The sequence below is a fragment of the Sapajus apella genome, unplaced genomic scaffold (genome assembly GCF_009761245.1).
Source record: "Sapajus apella isolate SASKATOON/1434 unplaced genomic scaffold, GSC_monkey_1.0 scaffold45, whole genome shotgun sequence".
Classification (NCBI taxonomy): domain Eukaryota; kingdom Metazoa; phylum Chordata; class Mammalia; order Primates; family Cebidae; genus Sapajus; species Sapajus apella.
The window spans coordinates 11,211,252-11,230,600 of NW_022436985.1; the positions used below are offsets into that span (position 1 = coordinate 11,211,252).

At 38.0% G+C, this 19,349-nt stretch overlaps 1 protein-coding gene across 9 annotated transcripts in view; it reads right to left on the reverse strand.

Annotated features, from left to right (window-relative positions):
- Nucleotides 1-6,249, reverse strand: part of PTPN13 (protein tyrosine phosphatase non-receptor type 13) — a 208,489-nt gene extending 202,240 nt beyond the window's left edge. For 6 of the 9 annotated variants that reach the window (XM_032239696.1, XM_032239694.1, XM_032239692.1 and 3 more), the window contains exon 1: nucleotides 5,769-6,243. The gene's annotated coding sequence lies outside the window, so the exon portion shown is untranslated. Of the gene's footprint in view, nucleotides 1-5,768 lie in introns of all 9 variants that reach the window. The other 3 variants (XM_032239688.1, XM_032239695.1, XM_032239689.1) reach the window with 1 other exon arrangement.
- Nucleotides 6,250-19,349: the final 13,100 nt, after the last annotated feature.

Below are 19,349 nucleotides of genomic sequence, written 5' to 3' on the forward strand. Positions count from 1 at the left end.
AACATAAAAATGGTATAGTACACAAAACTTTCCATCAGGCATCCATTCAACAATATAACTCACAATGTTCTGCTGTACAGAAATCTACCACATCAGAGTAGGTGAAAAAAAATTGTGGTTATGTAAAAAGAAATATAACATCTACCAAGAAGGAATATTTTTAATTGAAATTAGTTATTGTTCCTATTTCTACTTAGAACATATTGAACCAATAAAACTTTGATTAAGAAACATCTTTTTTAGCTGTGTAAGGAGTGGGTATAGCAGTTTCTTCTAGGCTATGCATCAGTAGTTACCAACTGGTAAATACCATTAAGTTTGATGACATAGTCTTAGTGTCCAAACATTGGGAATTCTTTAGGAATCTAATTTTTTCAAGGAGATGCCTTCCCCTTATAGGAAAAAATTTAAATTTCTCTCACACCTGTATGCTCATGTGAAAACCAATAAAACAGTTTTCTGTTGAAAAGCTCAATCACATCACTTGATAACTTAGAAATTCTGTATGCAAAAGAAAAAAGATCTTTATCGAAAAGGAAAACTTAATCAAATCCTAACACTTGCGTTGAAATGATGACTATTTCTATTTTCAGCGTTTTGGGACATCACATTTCCAGACCTGAAATTTTTTACAGTATACAAGGGCAATCAAGCCATTAGTTAGGTTTAGAGCATAGTGATACAAGTAATAAAAACAAGGCCACTAAATTTCCTCTTCTCAGTTAACTTTGAAAAGGAAAACCTTATAACTAGGTACAAAAGACTGAGGAAATAAAAAATGTATAAAAAATGTGGTATTTCTCCTAACTTTTAAAAATGTAACTCTAAAAAAATAACGCATTATATTTTTAAATGATAAATCTGAAGAAAATGACATAGTAATTATATATATGCCATTTCAGATAAGAAACACACAAATTTCAAAATCTCTAAGCAGTATAGAACTTTCTGTGATGAGGAAATGTTCTATATCTGAGCTGTTTGCTACAGTAGCTACTAGCTGCAAGTGGCTTCTGAGCACTTAAAATATGGCTAGCTATAAGAAGCAGAATTTTAAATTGCATCTAATTTTAATTAATTAAAATATAAATTTAAATACCCACATATTGCCAGGGAAACTAAATTTGACAGTACAGCTCTAGGGAATTGGAGGGAAATATTTGTACCTTAAATTCTCATCCAAATAGTAAAAAGTCCCGTAGATACACATGTACATAGATGCTTCTGAGACATTTTTGTGTTTTTAATTCTTAAGATTTATATAGAAGAAATATGTAAATATGAAATACAATCCAACACAAAAAATGTTGCTGCATTTGTGGGAACCAAATTTTCTACACTCAATTCTAGTAGAGTCTAGAACATTGTTTCCAAAGTTGACTATAATTTCTTAAGGAGTTTCTCAAAATATGGGTGCCTGGATCTCATCCGCAAAGATTCTGGTTTAATAAGTCTGAGATGAAGCCAGTGCATGGAGATTATTAAAAGCTATCCAGCCCAGGTGCAGTGGCTCACACCTGTAATCCTCATGCCTTGGGAGGCCAAGGAGGGAGAATTGCTTGAGGCCAAGGAGTTTGAGACCAGGCTGGACAATATAAGAATACCATCATCTCTACAAAAAATAAAAAATTAGCTGGGTAGTACACGCCTGCAGTATCAGTTATTTAGGACTCTGACGTGGAGGGATCACTTGAGCCCAGCAATTTAAGGTTGCAGTGAGCTATGATCACACCACTATACTCCATCCTGGGTAACAGAGTGAGATTCTGTCTCTTAAAAAGACATTTAAAAACTTTAAAAAGCTGTCCAGGTGATACTAAGGTACAGACAGAGTTGAATAGCACTAAACTAGAAAAAAAAAAAAATAAAACCGCTTATTAAGCATAGATGAAGTATGCAACCAAAGACATTTATTGGCTAGTAGGTAAAGAGGGCCTTTTGACCAGCCAGATTCAAGTTACACATTCAAGAATGATTTGAGTAGTCATAGGTTTTCGTGATTATTTAATTTTTCAAAGAAAATTTGCAAGGAAGGAAGCAAACTAAACATTGAGTGTCAGTTTGCACTTAAACCACGTTTGTACATATTAATTTCATCCTCAAAATACCTTAAGAGGGAGCAGGCACGTTGCTCACGCCTGTAATCCCAGCACTTTGGGAGGCTGAGGAGGGCAGATCACTTGAGGTCAGGAGTTCGAGACCAGCCTGGCAAACATGGCAAAACCGCGTCTCCACTAAAAATACAAAAATTAGTTGGGCAAGGTAGTGCACACCTGTAATCCCAGCTACTAGTGAGGCTGAGGCAGGAGAATTGCTTGAACCTGGAGTCGGGGAAGGGTGCAGTGAGCTGAGATTGTGCCACTGTACTCCAGCTTGGGCAACACAGCAAGACTCCATCTCAAAAAACAAAACAAAACAAAAAAACAAACCTTGAGAGGTATATATTATTAAATTATTAAAAACAAACTTAAATACAGTCGCTAGGATTCAGACAGCAGAGTCCTCCACACTCTATACTATTGCAGGATTTTGAGAAAGTTGGTTTCTGAAAATTTTCGTACTTTTCCAGTGTAAAAACAAATTAAAAAAAAAAAATTGAAAAAGCAGGATTTAATGGCAGAGCACAGGATAAGGCAAACACATCTAAATAAGTACTTGAACCAGACCCTGTTCCTGTATTTCCTATGCATTTGATAGACAACTCTGGAAAAAACATGTGAAGTTTATGGTTTAAATATACACCAGCCTCTATACAAGATTATTGAGGAATTGCTATCTTTTTATCCTAAGAAATTACGCAATTGCCCACCTACTGCCTTACTATTAGTGACAGTCACACATTCTTGGGAACAGGGTTGGGCAAGATAGAGCAGGGTGCTTATTCAAAGTGCCTCAAACTAAACGAAAATAAAGGTCTTAAAGGTGTTTTCATTTTCTCCCCACACTCAAAGGATTATTAGATCTCCACCTCCCAAAGCAGTTTACAGAGTTCTGAGGGGACATTTACAGCTAGTATGAAACTTTCAACTTTAAAAGTTGAAAAGTCCTTTAAAAGGACTTTTAAGCCATTAAAAATCCTACATTAATGTACTCATTAAAAGCTGTCTTTCAGCCTTGGTCAACACAGTGAGACCTTGTCTCTATTTTAAAAAATAAACAAAATTAGCTGGGTGTAGTGATGCACACCTGTGGTATCAGCCACTTTGGGGGCTGAGGTGGGAGGATTGTGTGAGCCTGGGAAGTTGAGGCAGCAGTGAGCCATGATCAACCTACTTCATTCCAGTCTGGGCAACAGAACCAGACCCTATCTTAAAAGTTATCTTTAAAAAATTTAGTTCCTGAGTTGTTTGAACCATTTAGATTTTCAAGTTAAAAGTTTTTCAGGGAAAAAAAAAAAAAAGGAAATCCAGGCCCAAAGATCCTCATCCTTCCCATCAGTACTGATTCTTCCATCCTGAGACCCATTATCTTTTCTCCTTTCTCAGGCCCCTACCTTGTAAAGTGACATTAACTCAAATGAGTCATACTGCACTTGGTTGCATCAGAGGCCAATAGGAGAATACTTCCAACCACAGAGTTCTCCCAAAGCATATTCCAAAACAAGAATATGTTGACAGAAATAACTACTAAATGCACTGGCTTGGAGTATGGTTGTGTTTCTTTTTCATTTCAAATGATGTTAATTATAATTTAATTATACATAAAAATGTTTTGGGGTTTATTAAAAAATTATGGAGTGTCAAAAGAAAAGGGTGAAGAGAAAAAAAAGAGGAGTCATAGTTTATCCCTTACAGACCTTCTCTTCAGTATATTTGGGGCTGGGCACTAAGATGAGCTGGAAAAATATACACTCAGTTGATATGGGTGAAACTACTTTACTTTCCCATCCAATACTTAACGTATTAAAGACAGAAAAAATCAACACCTGTTTTTCTCAATAAAGAATACATAAATTTCATTAATTTAAAGAGGAACACCTATCATCTATATTATCTATTCGAATACAAATAAGTAGCTAATACTCACATTCACATACTGTATTTAGGAGGTAGTCCTCAAAAACAACCAAAAAAAGGTAATGTAAGTTTTATAACATGACCCCTATCATAATATTAAAATCTGACCTTTAAATTGACACTTTTTTTAATGGTGTGCGTATGTGTTACTTGTGACATGAAAAACCATTTACATTTTTGGATGCTGTAATCATCCTTCAAGATACAAGTAGGCTTTACATGCAAGTAAAAATGGTGGGACAAATGTAAATTCAAAGATAAACCTACATAATGGTAAAGCAAGCTGTAATTCTCTAACTGTAAAAGTGAGAAACACTATGAAATCACTCCTTAACAACTAACCTCAAATATTTTTCTATTTTTAGTTCTAGTTTTCATCCTCTCCCCACATATACTCCCACAAAGCCTCTAGAACATCAAGTAGAACACAATGTTAGGAAAAAAGTATAAACAAGAACGGACATCAGTCAGTGTGCCTCTGTATAAATTTACTAAATCAATATATATATGCCTTTACTAAAAAATGCTCCCAGTGATATTAAAACGAAAAATAATTTGTATCTTAGCAGCACTCCAAGCAGCCAATGAGCATGAAGCAAGTTTTCACCTGGACCCTGCCAACACAGTCATCACTTTGGGAAAATACCAAAGCTTGTTTCATAATACAGACACTTTTACTTTTTTTCCCCAACCTTTAGTAAACTTTCTAGATATAAATTTTAAAATCTTGCTAATTAGTTATCAGCGCCCTTCATCCCACAGATGAGGTGTCCTACATTTTGTTTAGGTCCTGCCTTGAAAACAAACCCGATTGCCCCATTTTCTCAGAGGTAAGCTCAGCTCCAGGCAGCTCCCTATGAAGTCACCGCGTTTGTTGTTTCAAAGATGCAATTAAATGAAAATGACACAAGGCTGTCGAACAGATTAGTTGGAAGTGCCGTGGTGTCGATCAAATGCGTGTAGGGCCAAAGAAAACTGTATTGCTATAAATCTCTTAATAATATTTCTCCCCCCTCCCCTCTCCATTATATTCACAACACAAGGAAATTAAACTTTGCAAGAATTTTCTTGACTTTGGTTTAACTGTAGCTTCCCAGCTGTCTGCTCTTACAGTATCATGTAATGAGCAAAGCGGTGGGGCTAGGAGGCGGGGGGATGGGGGGGAGGTAAGAGTGTTAACTTGAGTAAGGAGAAGAAAAGCAGTAAAAGAGCTTGCATCAGATAGTGTCTCTCTCTCTGCCCCCTCTTCCTCCGCTCCACCGCCATCCCACCCCTTTCTCAAGCCCTTACACATACACATTCTTCTGGGCGGCCTCTAACCACACCATCTCCACAATCATTTGCAGAAATTAGAAACAGACTCCGGGAGTCCTTCCCTTAAGCACGCACAGAGCGGAGCTGTGCAAGCACGACGGCGCAATGTCACTCCCTATTACCCCACAATCTCTTACTCCCCCTGTGGGTTTCATTCCGGAGAATCCGGCTTTTTTCTGCGGAGGAGATGGATCTCCCTAATTCGCCATGGAGTTTCATCTCATTCTTCCCCACTCCAGTCACCCCACCCCCACTCTAACGTTCAAAAACACCCCACCACCACAACCAAAGAAAAGTTCCTTCTACCAGGGCAACGAGGAGCTAGGTTTAGGGACTGGAGCGAAAGCAGAGAGAGAGGAGGAAGAGAGCGAGCGCAGTGTACTTTGTTTTGCACTTCTGTACATGCAGCGCAGAGCCCAGGGCGGCTCTAGTCCTTACCCGCTGGTCCCGAGACCGGGTCCTGCTACTGGAGCGCCGGGCGAGGGCTGCGGGGACACGGCGTTGGGGCGGGCCGCCGGCAGCCGCCGCCGGCGCCGAGAGCCACCACCTCTTCTCCCCCAAGCGGCTGCGGGCGTGGGCTGAAGGAGCTGGAGAAGGAGCCTGGGGAGGGGGAGAAGAGGAGCAGCATCTCCTCCTCCTCCTCCTCGCCTCGGAAACGCCCCTCCAGCGGCAATCCCTGCCGACTGCCTGACCCCTGAGCGCTCAACGCACCCCCGCCGCCCTACTGTGCTCGACGCCCCTCTAAGAGCTTTGCCAAAACCTTCTGGTGCGGGCGGCTCAACTCCTGCAGGCGACTCTGAGCGCTGCCGAGGAGGACTGGGGAGCTACAGAGCGCGGCTCGCCAGCACCACGGTCTCTGGGGGCCGTGAGCATAGCGTGTCACCCTCGCCTCAGCGCGGCCGCCGGAGCTACTGGCACCACTCCGGCTCCACCTCGGGCAGCCGCGCCGGCTCCGCCCCCCGGTCCTGTCACTCAACCCTTCCCCGGCTCTGGGAGGACCGCAGATCTCCGACCCCGAGCTTCCCTGGATCTCATTGGCCCGCCTGGCCTCCAGCTCCGCCTCCTCCCTACGGACGAGGTCGCCGGGGAGACCAGCGCCCCGGTTGCCATGACAACCGCTGCCTTGGGCCTGGGTTTTAGCGTTCTTCGGACTAGCCAGACGCTCAGGTTGGTGACTGAGCGGCAAAGTTCCTCGAGCCTGCAGTGTGAACTCCAACTTTTAGGCCAAGTTGAAAATGCAGCCAACGGTCCCCACACTTCTAACTTCAGAAACAGAACTTTATGACCCGGGGAGTGAAGGGGACAATGAAAAGTGCATAAGTGCTGGCTCCTCCCTTACTCTTCCCTGCCTCGCAGCCTTGTTTCTATATTCTCACCGGGCGCTTTGGCCTTTGAAAAGATGAGGAGAAGGGGGGAGAGGAAGAGCACGGCTTTGCCAGCTCCCTGCAGCAGTATAGCAACTTAGAAATGGCGGAGTCAACGAAAAGAAGCCGGGTGAGTTTTCCCACGGTTGTAAAGCGATCTTCAAAGGTGTGGTGACAGCACAACGCTAAAGGCCCTAGGGAAAACTTGAATTCTTATGTTTTTGAAAAAAAAGTTTGTAAATACTTGCCTTGCTATTTTCTCTATGAGACTAAAATAATCCCGAAGTTTGAAAATTTAAGGAAAAGGTTTAACATAGTCGACAACTTCCCATTTTTCTGCATGCACTGAAACTTGGCCAAGGTATATCCAGGCAGCTATACCCCTTCTTGCTGCAAGCTGAAAGATTTGAGTTTCAATAGTTAATAAGAGAGCCTTGCTGAATTCATGAGCAAATAGTATCCTGTGATTTGAGTTTTGAAAGTTTTGGTTTATTCTCAGAGGTATAAGGTAAGCTGGTCCACTCTGGAAAGGGGACCTGAGGTAAATTTAGTCTGAGACCCTTAATGTTGAGCCCTAGGTAAATCTGAATTTCATAGCTGGTTCCAAAGTGGAGAGAACTGAGGCTTATTTAACTTCCCCAAGAAAGTCAAAGCTGCAATCCTGGGTTCCCTAGCCCCTGAGGCTGCCATACATGTATGATGAATGAGGAAATTAATAGTAATGATTTATCTTTGGCGAGCACTTGAGTCTTCATTATATCATTTACTAAATGAATAATTGTGATAGATATCTTCAGTCAAATATGCCTTGCAAGTATGTATTGAATGTGATTACTCACAGGGCTAAACACAACGGAAAATGCACAGCAGAATTTTAAGATAAGTCCCTGCCCTCAAAAAGCTAACCAGGACTAGCACTCTTGAAAGAATTTGAGAACAATGATAGCTAAAGCGTATGGCCAAACTTTGAGTAGGTAGCAGATAAGAGAAAGTCCGCTATGTAAAATGGGCTGGATTCCTCAGTTTATGGAAGAGGGGAATTTACACTGGGCTTTGATGAATGCAGCAAAGATGAGGAAAGTCAAGTTGAGGAAAACAACAAAAACTGAAGAGCAGCAGCAGGGTTGAGTGGTGAAAGTGAATAACAGGCCAGGTTCCTTGGATTGGAGACAGAAGTGAATGATGGGAGCCCTTTTCTCAATTCTCCCGGCACTTTTAATTGTTCCGGTTCCTCTATCAGGGAGGTGGGAAAGGTAGGTTGGGAAGAACAAAAACTTTCACTGAACATCTGCCTCTGCCTCTGAAAGAAAGTTTATGTATTTACTGGAAAGAAGAGCAATATCCTTAATTAATGGCTGCAATAGCTTGTGGATTTACATCAGAAAGAAGGTATAGCAAGTATAGTGTTGTAAATTTCCACAAAGGTAGACAAATCACGGTGTTATTAGCTTTTTTCTTCTTCTTCTTTTCTTTTTCTTTCTTTCTTTATTTTTATTTTTTGCATTAAGGCCATTTCAGGTGGTTGCCCTCGAGGCATTTTCATCAGTAATCCCTCTGTTTTGGATAAGCTGAAAGGCTGGTTTTAAAATACAACCGATAAAAAGCACACAAAAGGGACATATATAGGTTAAATTCCTTTTGGATATAACGTAAAAATCAAAATAATAACAAATGGAACCCAGCACTACATTACAAATGATATGCCAAAATTAAGAGAAATTATTTCATGTATATAGTATGGCAATTGTTCAATAATAGAAAGTTTTTTCATATGCCTGATTATATTAATAAGTCAAAGGAGGAAAACAGTATAAGGATCTCAACTGATGCTGAGAAGGATTCTGTAAAATCAGCATCATTCCCAATAAAAATTAGAATTCAGAATAATTTAAATATGTATATATATATATATATATATATACACACGTTATACTAAAAGCAGCAACTTCCTTTATAACATAACATTGTAATTATTCCTATTGAAGTCAAGTACAAGGCAAGAACACTCGCCATCACATGGGAACAATAGAAATGTTAGCCAGTGCAATTAGATATGAAGTAGAAATTAAGAAATTAACTATAAATAACTCAGGATTGTCATTTGTTTGCAAATAATGTGAAAACTCCAAAGAATCAACTGAAAAACTTTTAGAAGCAATAAAAGATAAATTAAGATAACTAGTTACAAAATTAACATACGAGGGGCTGGGCACAGTTGCTTATGCCTGTAATTCCAACACTTTGGGGGCTGAAGTGGACAGATCACTTCAGCCCAGGAGTTCAATACCAGTCTGGGCAACATGGGGAAACCCTTTCTTTGTAAACGTTAAAAAAAATTAGCCAAACATTTTGGAATGCACCTGTAGTCCAGCTACTCTAAAGGCTGAAGTGGGAGCATTGTTTGAGGCCAGGAGGTTTTGGCTGATATGAGCCATGATCATACCACTGCACTACAGCCTAGGCAACAGAGTGAGACCCTGTCTCAAAAATAACAATAATAATTTAAAAAATTAACATACAAAAATCAAGAGCTTTCTCATGTATTATCACAACCAATTTGAAAATATAATATAAAAATCCTGCTTACAGTAGCCGCAAAAACTTAAGTAGCTAAAAATAAACACTAAAATAGATTTATAAAACTGGCTGGGCATGGTGGCTTATGCCTGTAATCCGAGCACCTCAGGAGGCTGAGGCAGGAGGATTGTTTGAGCCCCAGAATGCAAGATCAAGATCAACCTGGGCAATATGGCAAGATCCCATCTGTATTTAAAAAATAAATAAATAAATAATGTAAAATATAAACAAAAGTTAAAAGACTTACTTTAAAAATGTTATGATTTATATTGGACTATGATTGTGTCTATGAATAGCCACTGCATGCTAGCCTGGGCAACACAGCAGGATCCCTTCTATAAAAAAAATTCTAGACTCATGACAGACTTATGAGAAATAACAGGCCGGGCGCGGTGGCTCACGCCTGTAATCCAAGCACTTTGGAGGCCAAGTTGGGCGGATCACCTGAGGTCGGGAGTTCAAGATCAGTCTGACCAACATGGTGAAACCCCATCTTAAAAAAAAAATAAAATAGAAAAGAAATAACAATGTTTGAAATAAAAAAAAGATATACTTTTAAATTAAATACCAAGATTCAAACAAGGTACAAGGAAGATATATATCTGTATAATTCTTTTTTTTTTTTTTTTTTTGAGACAGGGTCACCAGGCTGGAATGCAGTAGTGCAATCACAGCTCACTGCAGCCTCAACCTCCTATGCTCAAGCTACTCTACTGCCAAAGCTTCCCAAGTAGCTGGGACTACAGGTTTACAACACCATGCCCACCTAATTTTTAAAAAAAGTTTTGTAGAGAGGGGTCTCACTATGTTGCTCAGATTACTCTCAAACTCCTGACCTCAAGCAATCCTCCTTCCTTGGCCTCCCAAACTGCTGGGATTGCAGGCGTGAGCCACAACACCCGACCAATCCAGTGTAATTATAATCAACTGTCCAATAGAATACTTTTGGGAATTTGATAAAATAATTAAAAAATTCATTTGGATGAATGCCATTCAAAAATAAGCAAGAAGAGTCTTAAGAAGAAAATAAATGAGGGGGAGTTACATAAAAATATTAAAATAAATTATAAATTAGAATGATTAGCAGCAGAATCAAGCAGTCAACTAGGTACAGATAAAGAGGAGAGGGGATGATATGTATCATTCAGTTTACAGTGTTGAGAAACCTAGTTATTTTTTGTGTATCTTTTCAGACACACACACTTAAATATCCTTTTCCAAAGGATATTACTCATCTAATATGTTGATTTTTAAAATTTCATAATATCTATTTTATTTCTATTATCAGATGCTTTAGATGAGCCTAGTTCTTTTGAAAGGCTGTGTAGTATTTTGTTGCTTATATGTAGAATAATTTTTTTAACTCTTTGCTTTTCAATGGGCATATAGGTTATTCCCAAGCCTTTGCTATTCCTTACAAATTGAAATACATCTCTTTGTGTCTGATCCCTTCTTCCATGTAGTGTACATCTGTAGGTTTAGCTTCTATAAGTAAAATTGCTTGATTAAAAGAGTAAATACATTTTACTTTTTTTTTTTTTTTTTTTTTTTGAGATGGAGTTTCACTCTTGTCATCCAGGCTGGAGTGCAATGGTGCAATCTCGGCTTACTGCAACCTCTGCCTCCTGGGGTCAAGCCATTCTTCTACCTCAGCCTCCTAAGTAGCTGGGATTACAGGTGCACACCACCACACCTAGCTAAGTTTTGTATTTTAGTAGATATGGGGTATCACCATGTTGGCCAGGCTGGTCTCCAATCCTGACCTCAGGTGATCCACCCACCTTGGTCTTCCAAAGTGCTGGGATTACAGGTGTGAGCCACCACACCGGCCACATTTTACATTTTGGCAGAGAAAACCAAGCTGCCTTCCAGATAAGTGGTACAAGTTACAGTCATCCTAACAAAGATGAAAAGCTTGATAGCATACTATGTTCTCCCACATCCTCACCAGTATAGCATTATCAAACTGTTTTTATATTTTCCAGTCTAATAGATATAAAATGCTATCTCATTAAAATGTAATTTTCATTTCTATTTGAGAATATTTTTCTATGCTTTCAGGCCATTCTTTTTTTCTATTACCAAAAAATATTCTCCCATGTTTTCTTCTAAAACTTTTATGGCTTTGTTTTTCACATTTTATTCTTTCAACCATATGGAATTTATTTTGGTGGTAGCAGCAGCTACCCAGTTGTTCCCACATCTTTACCTGATAATTCAGCTTTCCCCCTCACAGAAAGCTGAATTTGTGTATCATTTACAAATGCTATGTCATATACAAATTCCTTTATGGTCTAGGGCCTACTTCTAAGTTCTTTTCTGTTTAATAACATTTAGATTTCGATATAAAATCTAAGTCATAACATACTAGAAGGAGGTATCAGTGAATTCATTTAGAACCTTTGAATCTTATTTCTATACATGATAAGAACCAAAAACTTAAAAGAATTTGTACATTTTACTACAGAAAATATAAAAAGTTTCTGTAAGTAATAGAAAGATCGTAGATTAGTTTATTCCATTTGGAAGTACAATTTCAATGTCTTTCACAATTTATGTTTATATCCTTTAATTTATTCTACTTCAGAATCTTTAGCCTATATGTATTTATATACATGACCAGAGATGTGATGAAAGATATTCATTGCTTTATCGTTAATAGTTATAAAATCAAAACCAAAATAAATGTCCATGCTAACAGAATGATTAAACTCTGGTAAACCAATATATATGATCTAGCAACAGAATCAAGTTACCATATAGTATGATCTGATTTCTGTTTAAAAATACCTATATCTATAAATACACATGGAGATATTTTTCTGTTAACAATGTTTGAAGATTATAATTATAATATTTGAGGATTATACAGAAAATGTTGCATTTTTGAAAATAAAAATCTTTACAACAAGCATATGTTATTTTTGTTATGAAAGATCCACATCAATTATTGCTACTACTACTAAGGAAATTAGAAAGCTGGTCATATCAAATACTGGGCTCTAAGTGGCATATGGGCCTCGGGTTGCTCATCACTTAGGGACTGTAGTCATGACACACCCTAAATCAGGAATATTTTATGTTGGACCCATGAACAACCGCATAATGGACCCCCAAGACTTTATTCCAAGTGTGTGTGATTGTGCTTTTTTTCCTAGGGAAAATATCCATACTTTTTTTCTCCTTTTAAAAGATGGGGTCTTGCTATGTTGCTCAGACTGGAGTGCAGTGGCTATTCACAGGCACAATCATACTGCACTGTGGCCTCAAACTCCTGGGCTCAAGTGAATCTACGGCCTCAGCCTACCAAGTAGCTGAGACTAGAGGCAGGCATCGCCACCCCCAGCTTCATCTGTAATTTTTGACAAATTCACAAAGGGGTCTATATCTTTCCAAAGTGTTAAGAGCTTGTGTTTTAAATGCCAATGATTTTTAAATGCCATCTTTTACCTCAAAGGCTAAAACGAATTCTGGGCTAATCTAAATCTGTAAATAGCAATGTTTTCCCAGCTGGCTTCTTGTGTTCATCTCAATGTGAAATATTTGTATTCTGGTTTGTACCAAGTATGTTAGTGTTTTCCCCCACTTTAAGCCCAAAAGCATATTATCCTTTCTTGCTTACAAAGTAAGAGCTGTGATGGGAATGTTGCCCAGGTGAGAAGCAGAAGCAAGATAAGTAATCTACCAAAACATGAGCAGGTAATTGGAGCACAAACTCTGACAGTGCTTAAGGAAGACTCTGTGAGTCAATACTAACACTTCCAAGTGAACCAAGAATTAGCTAGGGAAAAAAATGGAGTGATAGAAACCAGATAGGACTACAATTACCTTCAGGTCCATTGAATACACAAGTTATTTTCTTTTGGTAGTAGCTGAACGCTTTTTAAAATTTGAGAATTCCCCTAGGATATGGAGTCACATGACAGAAATGATCAAGATAACTAAACACTGGGATACAGTACATTGAAAAGAACACAGCATTTGCACTCAGAAAACCTAAGTACAAGTTTTGGCAAGCAAGCCACCTAACTTCTTTGAGTATCTTTGTCACTTAGTGAAGGAAATAAAGTGAAGAAAATAAGTATAGTGAATGCGTTTCACACATGATGGCCTGTTATGTTTTTTCAGTATTCAGCAGGAGCAAATACAATATATGCATGAAAACTGTAGGCTTTAGACCACTATTTTTAAAAGCCAAACAACAAAAAGCTTTACAGGTTTTTAGAATTATTGAATGTTTTAGGCTTGAGACAATTTTTGGAAATAATTTTTTCATTCTGAAAGGAAATTTTGGAAAATATTTATAGGCACCAGAACTCGCTAGATCTATGCAATATTAAGACAGAAAAATGTAATTGTGGTGGTCCTGTGACTTCCACTTATCTTTGCAAACAAACTTCCTTTTGATACTAAGCTTATTTCCAGTTTTACCCCACTGGTCCCAAACTGACTAGGCCTAGTTAGTTACTCTTATTAGAGCTGGCTACACCATAAAAGCAACCATATATATATATGCACACACACACTTTAAGTTCTGGGATACATGTGCAGAATGTGCAGGTTTGTTACATAGGTGTATGCATGTACCTTGGTGGTTTGCTGCATCCATCACCCTGTCATCTACATTAGGTATTTCTTTTAATGTTTTAATGCTATCCCCCACCAACCCTCCCTCCCACTGGCAGGCCCCAGTGTGCGATGTTCCCCTCCCTGTGTGCATGTGTTCTCATTATTCAACACCCAATTATTCTTACTTGTCAGGTGCTTCAAGGCTCTACCTGAACCAAAACACTTCCCTCACCTAAATTTCTTGGCTACAAATTCTCACTTTTAGTCATTAATGAGTTAAACTACAAAGGTGTTATCTTTAGAAGGTCATAGTTAAAATTCGATTTATCTTCTAGCTTTCTCTCTTCACACCCTAATGTGGATTGATTTATCAGATTAGTTAGTTGTTGTGTTAAACCCTGAGGGAGAGAGATACTGGAGCTGCAAATTCTAATTAATGAAGGGGAAATAGGAAAGAGGGGAAGCCAGTTTCGGTGATGAGTGGAAGAGAGAAAGAGAGGAATTTGGTGGGGGAAGAGGTATGTGGTATAAGGGTGGCCCTCAGGGCTGATGATACCAAGGGAGGGGATCAAGGAAGTATATGTAGCACTAAAGGGGTGTGGCACTGAAGTCAAACTGCCTAATTCACAATTTTTACTAGGGTTGGTCCTGTCTCTGACTCATTTCTACTACTTGTCCTGGCAGGTTATGTAACTGCCTATTCAGTTTGGTTGAAGGGAGTATGGCAAATAAGGGAGTTGAAGTGAGTGTGGCATAACCCTTCTGTTTTTTTGAAACTTAGCCATGTTAGAACATATACTAAGTAATTTAAGATGAATATGCTCTAATCCTGACCCATAGGGATTTGCCTTAGAGATTTTGATTTGTAAAAGTGTTCCCAGAAATGAAGACCAAGACAGAAGTTAAGCTTTCCAGTACATCTTCTGTCTTAAAGAGTGTGATTTCATATTGTCTGATAGGAGTGAGCTGCTGGGCAAGAAAACTGATTATTAAAGGCTTTGTTAGGTGGAATTAGAGCATTTAATTTAAACAGGTATCACTCGAAAAGATTTTTTTTAAGTTGATTGTTTTGATTTTTATATCTCCCCCTATAATGTCTAGCAGAAAACTTAGGAGGAAAATTGTCATATCTATAGAGACTAGTTATTATTTTACGGCCAAATGCACACTTATGATATTCAAATTAAAAGGGGAACCTGCCACATTCAACAACGTGAAGAGAGGAAATTTGTCTTAGAGAGCTACAATTAGGATGAGTAGTTCTTCAGCTATTCTAAAAAGTTAAAATACAGAACTATAAAATATTATACATATATGATGTAAGCATTATATTTTCACTAAAAACCTGTCATACACTAAAAACCTATGCATTCATTAGCCAATCTTTTGATGCCAGGCCAAGGCCTTCTGACCATGGATCTGCTATTGGGAGTTCCAGATTGTTTTATTTACATAAACACTTTCCATAATGCAAAACCTGTAATATTTTGTTTTAGTTTTTGTGAAAGGGAAAATATAGCTTGAGGACACTTGTGAAACAATATGAGTTTAGAATGCTTCTGTGAAATATATTTGTGTAATATATTCCAGTTTTCTTGCCCATAATAATTTGGGCAGAGTTATTGAAATTATGTCTTTCCATAGCATTCAATTTCATTTTTTAAAAATGAAGAGAGACTAATACTGCATACAGAATCTTGGAGTATGGAGGGGAAAAATAAGACTTGTTTTTACCCCCCTAATGATATGGTTACTACAGAAAGCCATTAACATGAACCCAAAGAAGAAGAAACTCTACTACATTCTTTTGCTTCATTGTTTGAATGATCTTCCTTTCTCTGGTCCAGTTCTCTTAATGGGAAAATCTTCTCAATAGTAGCTTGAGTTGGATTAAAAGTTGGATAAAAGTGTTAGATAAAAGTCCTGGATCGGATATTGTTGAGCTACTATCTTGGACTTTTAATCCAAGACTTTTATTGGATAAAAGTCTTCTCGATAGCAGCTTCAAACTTCTCTTCACCAATAGCAACGTAAATTGGATGAAGAGTTAAAGTATCTGTTAACCAAAAATCACCTTCTTTATAACCCCATCAGCTTTGGCTACAAACTAGATTCCAGTTATATTAATAATGCAAATTTAGGCCTGGCAAGGTGGATCACACCTGTAAATCCAGCACTTTGGGAGGCTAAATGGGAGGATCACTTGAGCCCAAGAATTTAAGATCAGCCCAGGCAATAGCCTGTAGACCCCATCTCCACAAAAAAATTTAAAAATTAGCCAGATGTACTGGTGAAAACCTATAGTCCCAGCAACTTGGGAGGCCGAGATGGGAGGATTGCTTGAGTCTGAAAGGTCGAGGCTGCTATGATCTGTGATGGTGCCATTGCACTTGCACTCTAGCCTGGGTGACAGGTGACACCCTCTTGTAGGAACTTAGGACTCCCCAAAATTTCTTACCACTCCCAATGTTTCCAGGATTTTTCAAAAGATATTCACATGTGCTCTGTAAAAGTTTATCTTTGTTTTTCCACTTAGACCTCCTAAAATTCTAATACCTGAATGCCACTTACGGTAGAGTTTCCTGACACTTCTACTGCTGCTTATACCCCCTGTGACAGAATTAATGTTGATGTCATGGGGATTGTCTCTCAGTGATTCCCAAACTGCCTACCAAGCAGCTAGACCTGGGCTGGGCTTAACTGCAGAAGTGAGGTGTGCCATACTTTGTCACTTGGTTCTTGAAGCAGCACCAATTGTGATCACTATATCAGAAAGTCTCTGATGAAATTGACTATTTTATGTGGATTATCACCCTACACACACCCATGCATGCGCGCGCGCGCGCGCACACACACACACACACACACACACACACACACACACTCATGCATTCATTCCCTATCGTTTAACCAAAAGTAAAACCAAAAGTAAAACACATATATGCATAAGCGAATTCACCAGTCCTTTCTTTGAGAAATCACCAGCCTTTTCTTTCAGCAAATAGCTAGACTTTGATAATCAGAATATTGCAAGGGGGTGGAAGGTGGGTACCTTAACTGAGATAAGATAAAAGAGATTATCTTTTTTTATTATTATTATACTTTAAGTTTCAGGGTACATGTGCAGAACCTGCAGGTTTGTTACATAGGTATAAATGTGCCATGGTAGTTTGCTGCATCATCCCCCCATCATCTACATTAGGTATTTCTCTCCAATCCCGCCACCCACTGCTATCCCTCCCCTAGCCCTACTACCCCCGACAGGCCCTGGCATGTGATGTTCCCCTCCCTGTTTCCATGTGTTCTCATTGTTCAACACCCACTTATGAGTGAGATGATGAGGTGTTTGGTTTTCTGTTCTTGCATCATTTTGCTAAGAATGATGATTTCCAGCTTCATCCATGTCCTGGAAAAGGATATGAACTCATCCTTTTTCATGGCTGCATAGTATTTTATGGTGTATGTGTGCCACATTTTCTTTATCCAGTCTATCTTTGATGGACATTTGGGTTGGTTCCAAGTCTTTGCTATTGTAAATAGTGTGGCAATAAACACATATATGCATGTGTCTTTATAGTAGAACAATTTATAATCCTTTGGTTATATACCCAATAATGGGATTGCTGGGTCAAATGGTATTTCTGTTGAAAGAGGTATCTTTTATTTAAGCACTGTCACCTACTTTGGGCATGTGATCATATTTTCCTCAGAATATGAGCTCTTTTAGGGCAGTGCATCAGAAAGACTATTGGCTGCAAGTAATAGAGTATCTGATTAGCAGTGGCTTAAACAGAAAGGGTTATTTTCTTACATTAGAAACTAGGTAGTAGGCAACTGCTTCTGATGATGCAGTAGCTCAAAAATATCCAATCGAGAATCACTGGAATTCTCTTCGCCTTCCTCTTAAAGTCATATATATATATATGTATAACAACTAAGACTTTCCCCAAAAGACTTCTCTTCAGTATTCTTTCACCTACATATTGATGGCCAGAATTATGTAATCAGACCACTTCTGATTACAAAGAAAGCAAGGAAGCAAGTACATTTCTTTTCCACCCTCTAGAAAAGTTAGGAATGAGAAGAAGGGACTTAAAATATATATTAGTTTACTTAGGTAATTGTAAGTCTCTGCCACTTTAGTATCCCCAGAATGGGGGTACTACTGGCAGAGTTAATGTTCACTGGGTAGTGAGGGTAGGATGAACAGGTTATTTAGATGTAGTAACAATAAGAAGTTTTTTCATCAATCACTAATTAAATAAATAAGCAAGACCTTTATAAGTTTCAATTTAACAAACAATTTTAAATGAGTTATTTGGTTTTCTAATAATACTATAATATTTTAATAAAATATTGTGTTAATTTTATGTCAACTAATTATATTCTACACGTTCAACTATAACCACAGTAGTAAGATAAAAATATAAATGTCTATAATCAACTAAAATGTAACGATCTTATAAAAGATTAAATTTTATGTGAAGTATCATTGTTTTCTCAGCTTCTATGGAAAGTTTCCTGTCAAATTACTAGTCTTTCAGGGCTCATCGGTTTAGTTCCCAATTCCTGTTTGACAGTCATCAGTGCCAGGCCACTGCCTCTCTCTTTTCCCACAGTGTTGCTCGTATAAGTGTGGTTTTTTTTAGATGACATGGATGATTATTTCAGTCTTGCTCTAGTTATAGATTAAGCCAAGTAAAAATGTAATAACTATGAGGAAAAGGAGGACTGTTTTGGGAGGGAAAACAAAGAGCCAAGGTAGTTATTTGATATGATCATGAATAAAGTTAAGGTTTGTATAATTTTGGTAAAACCAAAGTTCTAAGTTTATATTTGTAATATATGTGTAAAAACCCCTGCTTGATTTTGTCTGTTTCAAACAACTATATAATCACTTTCCAAATAGCATGTATTTATATTAGTAATATGGTATCTAGTCCTTGAAAATTATGCTAATTTTACACTGTACTTACAACAAAGTAAACAAAAATGTATTAGCGAATTTGCCTTGTACTTATAAATTTCTTCTTCCCAAAAGGGGATTTTTAATTTTGAAAGAGCTAGACATTACATTTGGCTTATTTTTCTATTCTTTCCTAAATGCATTTCATATTTGCTATTACTTCCATTTTTACAGATCACAAACAAGTGATTTCTTGTACTTTTGAAGACAAAGAAAAAAGCCTATAGATTCCATACAAAGCTCTTAAGAATTCCTGTTACACTTGGCACCTGACAAATAATATTTTAACAAAAAATAAGTTCCTATTTGGATATCAATTGTGTAAACCACTTGATTTACATGCCTCTGCAGTATTAGGGAAAAAAAAATATATATATATGGCTTACAGTGTTGTATTAATTTCTAGAAACTTAGCATCAGCAAATAACACATAAGAACATACAGCTCAGTTGGTGGGTCCAATTAATAATGCTTTAAAAAATTAATAGTCTATTCAAAGATACATAGAGGTTATGTAAAGAATTTAGAGTTCTTATACTTCAT